Below are 9,460 nucleotides of genomic sequence, written 5' to 3' on the forward strand. Positions count from 1 at the left end.
ATTTTTTTTAGTAATGATAAAATAACAATGTTAAAAGGTTATTTATATAGATTAAGATAAAAGTTTTTAAAGACAAGAGGACAAGTTTCTTTTGTCACATTCATTGAATTTTAAGCTCAGTTTCTATACATATACAGTTCAGCTGGCCAACATCTTCATCAAAGTGATGGGAAAAGCCCGAACGTGTCTATGTATTGTACGCAGGGCTGTATCATATAGAGGGCTTGGGTATATATAATAGATATCTTTGTTTCATTAATAAAAAGCACTTGAAGTTGCAATTTCATTTGGAATTTACAATAACCCTTAATTCAATGTTAAAGATGGAGTTTTCTATCTTTGGTTAAAGGCAACCAGTTACACCAAAGTGTTGGAAAAAACAAGCATCACTAAAATAGTTGAGGATTCTTCATCGTTGATTGAAAAGAGAGACAAACAAATAGAAAGTTATGATGAATGGGGGAGTCAAAGGCATATTTGTGTATTATCGTCTCTGTTTCTTGAAAACTCTCACTTCTCATATTCAATATGATGATCTGTTGAACTTTTGACACACTAATATATTGAAAGTTGATTTGACATGCTCTTATTCTTACAACAACTATTCAAATATTTGTCTACCATCTGTTCTTTACTTAGGAGCCCCTCGTAAATTAAATTGTATTGAAATTTTGATAATCCGATAATTATTGGACATGGGTCTTATAATTTTTATGTGGTTTCTTCAAATGGCTCCAAATGCTTGTTAAAATTTATAGAACCACATTATGTGTCAACCTATTTTGTACTTAAGATCCTCAAATTTTATTAAAGACATCTTGATTATCGATTAGGCCTACTTATACATATCATTAATGAATTATGAGTAGAATCCTCAATTCACTTCTCTTCAGAAACAAACTCTAGAAGACGGGCAAACCAACCATAAAATCTTCTATTACTCACCATACAAATTACTAGAAGTGATAAAGCTAGCACAATACCATTAGTCTCACCAACTGGGAGACCTTCAGTCTAGCACTCCAAATTAGAGTCGGTCCCACAGCGTATGATTAGCCCATGGAGGCCTTAACCCAGCTGAAACAAACCACCCCAGTAGCCACGTACAAAGCTTAGTTCGGGGCCTTATCCAAAAGATTCAAAGGACTCTTTGATATGCACAAACTAAGTTACTTCCTCGGCGGCTTGAAGGATGAGATACGCTTTCCATTGTGTATGCTAAACCCTGTAAGTTTAAATACAACATTTGGGTTAGTTAAAATACAAGAAGAGTACATTGCCACTACCAAAAGGGGTCTTAAAATAGGTGGGAGTGATAAGTTCTCCTTGGTCAGTTCACTGTCAGGGGCCAGCTTCCAACGATGGGGGCAGTGAATGGCATAAGCCTTTTGTTCCAGCAAGGAAACTGACTTCAACTCAAATGGATGACAAGAGGAAAAATGGGCTATGTTACCATTGTGATGAGAAGTGGAACCCCTCTCATATATGTAAAATCCCTAAAATATACTTAATACAAGGATGGGAAGAAACTGAAGAAATAGGAGTGGAAGGGGAGGTCCAGCAAGGACAGGAGGCACTTAGAGGAGAGGCAGATGGTGGTGAACCTGAGATTTCTTTAAATGCAATAGCAGATACACCTTGTCCTAACACGATGAGGCTGCTGGGGCAGATTGGGGGTGTACAAGTTGTCATCCTGGTAGACTTAGGCAGTACACAGTTTTCTAGACCCTGCAGTGGCATGTAAAGTTAGATTGGTGAAGGACCAGACAAAGAAACTTGCTGTAAGGGTGACCAATGGTGTTGTAATCCAAAGTGAGTGCCTCTGTGAGGCTGTAAACCTCAAGTTACAAGGTAAACAATTCTATCCCTCCCTGTATGTGCTTAGATTAGGGGGTTGTCATGTGGTACTAAGGGTAAACTGGCTGGAAACTCTAGGTCCCATCACTTGGAATTTTTCTGAGTTGTCCATGAAGTTTGAGAGGGCCAAGCAGATGATGGAGCTCAGGGGGCTCAAACTCTAGAAGCTCACCCCTGAGGGCAGTAGCAAGGCTATGATGGCTTCTGTAGCAAAAAGGGAAAGGGTTGTTTGTATAGATTCATACTGGAAACCTGGAAGAGAGAATTGTGGTAGAAAGTGCTGAGTTGAAGGAATTGTTGAGAGCATTTAAAGGGGTTTTTGTGGAACCCCAAGGGCTTCCACTCCCAAGAACCCATGACCATAAAATTGTGTTGAAAGAGGGCACCCAACCTATTTATACAAGACTATACTCCTACCCTTACTACCAAAAATCAGAAATTGAGAAAATAGTGGCTGACTTACTGAAGAATGGGGTGATCAAACCTAGTGTTAGCCTTTTTCCATCACCTGTCTTGTTAGTGTGTAAGGCGGATGGGAGCTGGAGGCTATGTGTTGACTACAAGGCCTTGAATCAGGTGACGATCAAGGACAAGGTTCCTATTCCTATGATTGATGAGCTGTTGGATGAACTATGGGGTGCCATGGTGTTTTCGAAACAGGATCTTTGATTGAGCACTTGGAACACCTAAAATAGGTACTGGAGCTTTTACAGCAGCATAGACTTTATGCAAAACTGAGTAAGTGCAAATTTGGAGTACATGAAGTGGAGTATCTAGGGCACATCATTTCAGCTCAGGGAGTTGAGGCAGATCCAACCAAGATAAAGTCCAGCTTGATTGGCCTACTCCTAAGAATCTGAAGGCTCTACGAGGGTTCTTGGGTTTAACAGGGTATCATAGAAAATTCATAAGGAATTATGTTATGGGCTGCTTGCTGCCCCCCTCACTATACTCCTCCAAAAGAATTCTTTTCAATGGAATTCAGAAGCTGAACATGCCTTCAATGTTCTGAAAAATGTGTGACCAGACCCCCAATTCTCAAACTCCCAGATTTCAACCCTTTATTATTGAATGTGATGCAAGTGGGAAGGGTATTGATGCTGCTCCAATGCAATCAGGACATCCTATAGCATTTTTTAGTAAAGTCTTGAAGGGAAGGGTTTTTACTCCTCTCCACATATGAGAAGGAATTATTAGCCCTCATTACAGCTGTGCAGAAGTGGCGCCCTTACCTTTTGGGGCAGTCTTTTGTGGTGAAAACAGATCAACAGGCGTTGACGTTTTTGTTGGAGCAAAGAGCTGGAATTGAATCACGGTAAAAGTGGCTCACTAAACTAAAAGGCTATGAGTTTAAGATTGAATATAAAAGAGGCAGGGAGAACAGGGTAGCGGATGTCCTTTCGAGAAAGGGAGGAGAGGAAAGAGATGAAGGAATGATGGCTCAAATTACTTTTCCTACTCCTGAGTGGATTAAAGAGCTTAAACTGAGTTACCAACGTGACCCTGATTTTAAGGAACTGTTGGAAAAGTTCAAAACCAATTCTGAAATTCCAAAGGGGGTTACTTTGCTGCCAGGGCTACTCTTAAAGAAGGGAATGGTCATGGTGGTTCCTGACTCCAATTTTAAGGAAGAGGTTGCTCCACTACACACACTCAGATCCTGTGGCAGGTCACTCAGGGTACCTTAAGACCTACCAAAGAGCAAAAAGAGACTTTATATGGAAAGGAATGAAGAAGGACCTAAAGAAGTGGATAAGGGAAAGTGATATCTGCCAAGCCACGAAATATGAAACTCTACCCCCTGCAAGCTTGCTACAGCCTCTACCCATTCCTCAACAATATTGGGTGGACATCATTATGGATTTTATAGAGGGTTTACCAAGATCAAATGAGTTTTTTGTCATCTATGTGGTTGTGGATAGGTTTACCAAGTAGGTCATTTTATGGCCATGTCTCATCCCTACACTGCTCACAAGGTGGCTCAAGCATTTTTGCAGACTGTATTTAAACTCGATAGGTTCCCTAAATCTATTGTTTTTGACGGAGATCCAATCTTCATAAGCTCTTTCTGGAAGAGTCTTCACACTACAAGGCACCAGTCTCAATTACAGTTCTACCTATCATCCACAGAGTGATGGGCAGACTGAAGCCCTTAACAAGAGTTTGGAGGGGTACCTCAGATGTAATGCCAGCCAGAAACCTAGGTCGTGGAAGCGGTGGCTGCCTCTAGCAGAGTGGTGGTACAATAGTACCTACCACTGTTCAACAAAGTTAACACCTTTCGAGGTGTTATGTGGCTACGCACCCCCAAAGTTGTTGACTTACATACCAGGGACATCCAACAATGACATGGTGAATCAGACACTAAAAACTAGATCACAAATCATGAGCCTTTTGGAGGCCAACCTCTAGGCAACTCAAAATAGGATGAAAACATACACAGATCCTTCCAGAGGGAGTTTCAAATAGGCGAGTTGGTATACCTTCGCCTCCAGTTGTACCACCAGAAGATGGTGGCCATGCGCCGGAACGTGAAGCTCGTGCTGCACTTTTACAAACCCTTCCAGGTGGTCCAAAGGATCGACTTTGTGGCCTATCGCCTTGATTTTCCACCCATATTCAGGATCCACTCGGTTTTTCACATCTCCTGCTTGAAGGAAAAATTGGGGAGTCAAATCCAATCGCTACCCATGCTGCCAACTACAAATGAAGGAGGGAAAACTTTACCTGAGCCAGAGGCCATGCTGGATCGTCGTCTCGAGAGGCAAGGCCATCAACTGGTGACTGAAGTTCTCATCAAGTGGACCAGGGCACCTTCGGAGGAGAACTGTTGGGAGACTCTATGGAGGTTACAAAACCTATACCCATACCTTATGGGCAAGGTCTTGTGAAGGGGAGAGATTGTCAGAACGTCGGCGACGGTAGTGTGGGAAGAAGAGTAAAGTTGAGACCTTGGTATGGAGAAGAGAGAGAGAATGAAGGCAAATGAAGAAAGACACTGTAAATGGGGAAGACTCATCCCTGGAGGGAAACGACGTAGTTAAGTCAAGAAGTAAAACGTAGTGTTTTGAAGCCTTGAAATGGCACAGTTTAGTGATAGCTGTTAAACGATGTAGTTTTATTTTAATTGAGTTGTGCGTTTTGAAGTTGTAGACCTGTTGTAAGTTAGAGGGTCAGTTTGGTCATTTTATTATTAGTCAGGAGGAAGAAAGGGAAAATCATTTGGAAGCTTGTACGAACCAATGCTATTTTTATGGAGGTTTAGGGTGCCTTGAATCACCCCCATTATCTTATTATTGAAATATAATTCTAGTTATCCACAATTTCCTTCCTTATTCCCAGAATTACAACTAAGTTCCTAACACTGTACGTGAAGTGGACTTGGAGACCACTTGATTTTGACACATCTAGGTAGTAAGCAAGCTAGGGACCCTCCCCAAACCTCTTTCGGAAACCATTAACTAAATTAATTATATATGCTCTTTCCTCGCTCAACCTTTAATTACAACTTTTATGGCTAACATCTTCACCTTGTTTCTCTTTCTCTTCTTTCTATTGTGGATATGGAGGAGATCTCCCATAGCAGCTCGCCAAAGAATACTTCCACCGGAAGCTGATGGTGTATGGCCTATGATCAGCCACCTTCACCTATTAGGATGGTCAGAACCGCCCCATATAACCTTGGTAGAAAAACATGGAGCGATCTTTACTATTAGGTTGGGCATTCATAGAGCTTTTGTGGTTAGCGATTGAAAGATAGCTAAAGAGTGCTTTACTTCAAATGACAAAGCCTTTGCCAACCGACCAAAGGGTGTGGCATTAGAGCTCATGGGGTACAATTATGCTATGTTTGGTTTGCAGCCTTACGGTCCTTACCAGCAGCAAGTTTGCAAAATAATCACTCTCGAAGTCCTCTCGAATCACAGACTTGAGATGTTCAAACACGTCAGATCAAGGACTGAGGTAAACACCTCCATAAATAAGATATACGAGCTTTGTGTCAATGACAAGAAACTAATGGTGGAGAAGAAGGAATGGTTCAACAACATAGCGCTAAATGTTATATTTAGGATGGTTGTAAGGGAGCGATTTGCTTGTTTTGCAACCAAGGATGATGAAAATGAAGGAAATGATCGTTGTCAAAAAGTGTTGAGAGATCTCTGTGTGTTGAGTGGGATGTTTATGGTGTCGGATGCTCGTCCATATCTAAGGTGGCTGGACAGGGAAGCTCATCTTGCTACACGAAATGAACGAATTTGCCAGGTGGATAAGTAAAGAAAAAATACAATAAAAAATATAACAAAATAATAAAAAGTCAAATCAGAATCTTCTTTTTACTTTTCATTTTTTCTCCCTCATATATGCATCGTCTTTCATCCTCCACCCAGTCTATGAAACATCGAAAATGAATAAATATTTTTCTCCTTCACTGACGGTTCGTTCATCCTCCGCCTAGTTTATGAAACGTCGAAAATGAATAAATATTTTTCTCCTACACTGACGATTCGTTCATCCTCCGCAGCATTTCAAGCATCCAAGAGAAGGTAATCACCTATCTCTCCCTGGTCTGTGTAATATGTGTGTAAGAGAAGAAATTTGTAAACATATTTTTAAGGGTAAAATACGTGTAAATGATCTATAATTTTTTTTTTTTTTTTGACAATCTGAGATTATTCTCTTTGCATTTTATCTTCATTTGTATGTGTATACTTTAGGCTTTCTACAGCTTAAAAAATTTGAAAAAAAAATGCAAGCGCCAAGATTTGTAGTGTCTTGTTTCTTAAAGAAATCCTTTTTATGTACATCCTCGAATTTTAAAATTTATTTGATGGTTTATAGTTGTGTGGATTTGATGTGAAATTGGAAAAAAGGGTAAAAACCAGATGTTAGTTGGGAAGCTTTTCCACTGCATTGTAATATAAGGAGAGCATGGAAAGGAGATGGGAGAGAGAAACAGAAAATGGATCTCATTAGGTTCTGTTGTAAAGAAGGATAAATTAGACATTTCATATTTCATGCCTTTGATGTTTTATACTTGTCGTGCGATATAGTATTTTTCGGGTACGAGAAGGCAATGAAGAAAACTGCAAAATATCTGGATCATGTACTTGAAGGATGGCTAGAAGAACACAACCAAAGAAAACTTTTGAGTGAGATGAAGAATGGTCACCAAGAATTTATGGATGTGATGTTGTCCATCGTTACCGGTGAATAAGAGATTCTCGATTATGATACTGATACAATCACTAAATCTACTTGCTTGGTAAGCTTTTAATGACTATACATATAGATCGATATGTGTGCGCGCGTGTGTGTATATATATATATATATGCATATGTATATGTATATGTACATGTATATAGTTATATGATACAAGAATCCCACTTTAGTACTTCATAGTTACTAATAACTAATTAAGTTATTTTTATCATTTTTATCATAGTTACTGAGCTCAAGTACTTTAATATCATATTGGCAACATATTAGTTGGAGGGGCGCCCACGTGGGGCTGACCCCTCCTGCTAGGTAACGCATGGCTTTAAGCCATGCGTTACTTGTAACATATCTTGTGTAACGCATGGCTTAAAGCCATGCGTTACACAAGACAATTGAAGGCTGGCCTTAAAGGCCAGCCGTGCATAGGAGGACTATATATAGTCCTCCTCAATTGTGTTTTTTTGGTACCCATCTAAAAAAATAGAAAAAGAGTCTCTCTCTTTTTGTTCTCTCTTGATAAAATATTTAGGCTGTGGATTTGTAAGTGTCACTCTAGTTCCATACTACGTAGTACACTTTCGCCACTAAGAGGAAACGCTTGGAGTTTATCAATCTGGAAAAACTTGTGGAACAATTCTTTAAGCTGAGCTTGAGGTACTTTTCCACTGTACACTCTAACACAACATATATATCATAGTTAATTATCGAAATAGTTAATTATCATTTTTATCATAGTAGCAGATAAATGGTTGGTTTTTGTACATATAAGTGAAGTGGTAGATTTTCATGTAGTGATTTTACATGATATTAGAGCAAAAATCTTAAATTCGAACCCTGACTCTACATGTAATGTCCCAATAAAATGTTCAAACCACATGACTTATACTCCAAAATAAACTAGTTAATAATATAATTGGAGTCTCGTTGAAACATTATAAAGAGCAAGAATTTTTCATTCTCAAATAATGTGAGATCTCATTCACCATCTACTCTTATTCTTATCATATAGGATATCACGATCTACCCCCTTAAATTCTTGACGTCCTCGTTGGGCCAGTCCATCATAGGTGGCATAACTCAAGTTCCAAATTTCTGGTTAGGATAGCTACTTTTATCATTATCACTATTTCTTTTATCATTTTTATCATAGTTACTTTTAAACCAAACAATGCCATTTTCTATGAAAATAACTAAAATTGATAGAAACACAGCTCTATAACAATATCATGTTTTGCAAGTTTAATTCTACTACATCCAAGCCAAATCGTTCTTATCTCTTGCCTCCTTTCGTGGAAATAATTAGTCTATGGTAAAAAAAATAATTTTAATATATGCTAAATTGGTGACAAAGATTTCCCCCTCTTTGGTTCGTTTTTCTGTCCTACTTTGTAGTAGAAGCACTAAATTATGCTTGAACTTTTCAGGCCCTTATCTGAGATGGCTCGGATACAACAACAGTGACTTTGACTCTCTCTTTACTTCTCAACAGCCGCGAGACCATGAAGAAGGCACAAAAAGAGTTAGACGTCCAAGTGGGAAAGGAAAGGCCAATTTTCGAATCAGACGTGAAAAACCTAATTTACCTTCAAGCTATCCTCAAAGAAACAATGCATTTATACCCTGCAACACCTTTTTCTGCGTCACACGAGTCCATGAAAGGATGCACTTTGGCTGGCTACCACGTCTCAACGAGCACACTTCTTCTTGTTAATCTATCGAAGCTTCATCGAGACCCAAATATGTGGTTGGACCCAACCAAATTTCACCCAAAAAGATTCCTTACAACCCACGAAGATTTCGATGTTCGAGGCAAGCATTTTGAATTGATACCATTTGGCAGCGGTCGAAGAGTATGCCCTGGAATCTCGTTTGATCAGCAACAAGTTATGCAACTCACGTTTGCTAGCTTCTTGCATGCTTTTGAGATCACGACCCCAACAGATTAACCCGTAGACATGGCTGAGAAATTAGGACTTACATCCTTGAAAGCCACTCCACTTGAAGTACATCTCACTCCAAGCCTTCCTGTCTCAACTATGCATCATCTTTAATGCTAGACAGTTAAAATACTAGCTTTTTAAGGTATTTCATAGTGATCAATGTGCATGGGCATTCTATCATCTTTCATTTCGTTTATGTTGTAACAACGCGGCTCAATATTTCTAGAGATGGAACATGGATGATATTATTAGGCTTAAATTAGTATTAATGGTCTAATATTTTTGGAAAGTCCAATTGAGGGTCATTGGATAATCTTGAATAAACTATGTGCCCATAAATTTATTATGGTGGATTAATGGCTTTTATAGGGCCCAGTAATTGGATTAACGCTCATTTAATATTTATGAGTTTAATATTAATGCTCATATTAACGCTCATTTAATA

General features: G+C 39.1%; 1 pseudogene; it reads left to right on the top strand.

The window, feature by feature from the left end:
* Positions 1–4,367: 4,367 nt before the first annotated feature.
* On the top strand, positions 4,368–9,126 carry LOC121242205 (annotated as a pseudogene).
* The last annotated feature ends 334 nt before the right edge of the window (positions 9,127–9,460 follow it).

The sequence above is a fragment of the Juglans microcarpa x Juglans regia genome, chromosome 8D (genome assembly GCF_004785595.1).
Source record: "Juglans microcarpa x Juglans regia isolate MS1-56 chromosome 8D, Jm3101_v1.0, whole genome shotgun sequence".
NCBI lineage: Eukaryota > Viridiplantae > Streptophyta > Magnoliopsida > Fagales > Juglandaceae > Juglans > Juglans microcarpa x Juglans regia.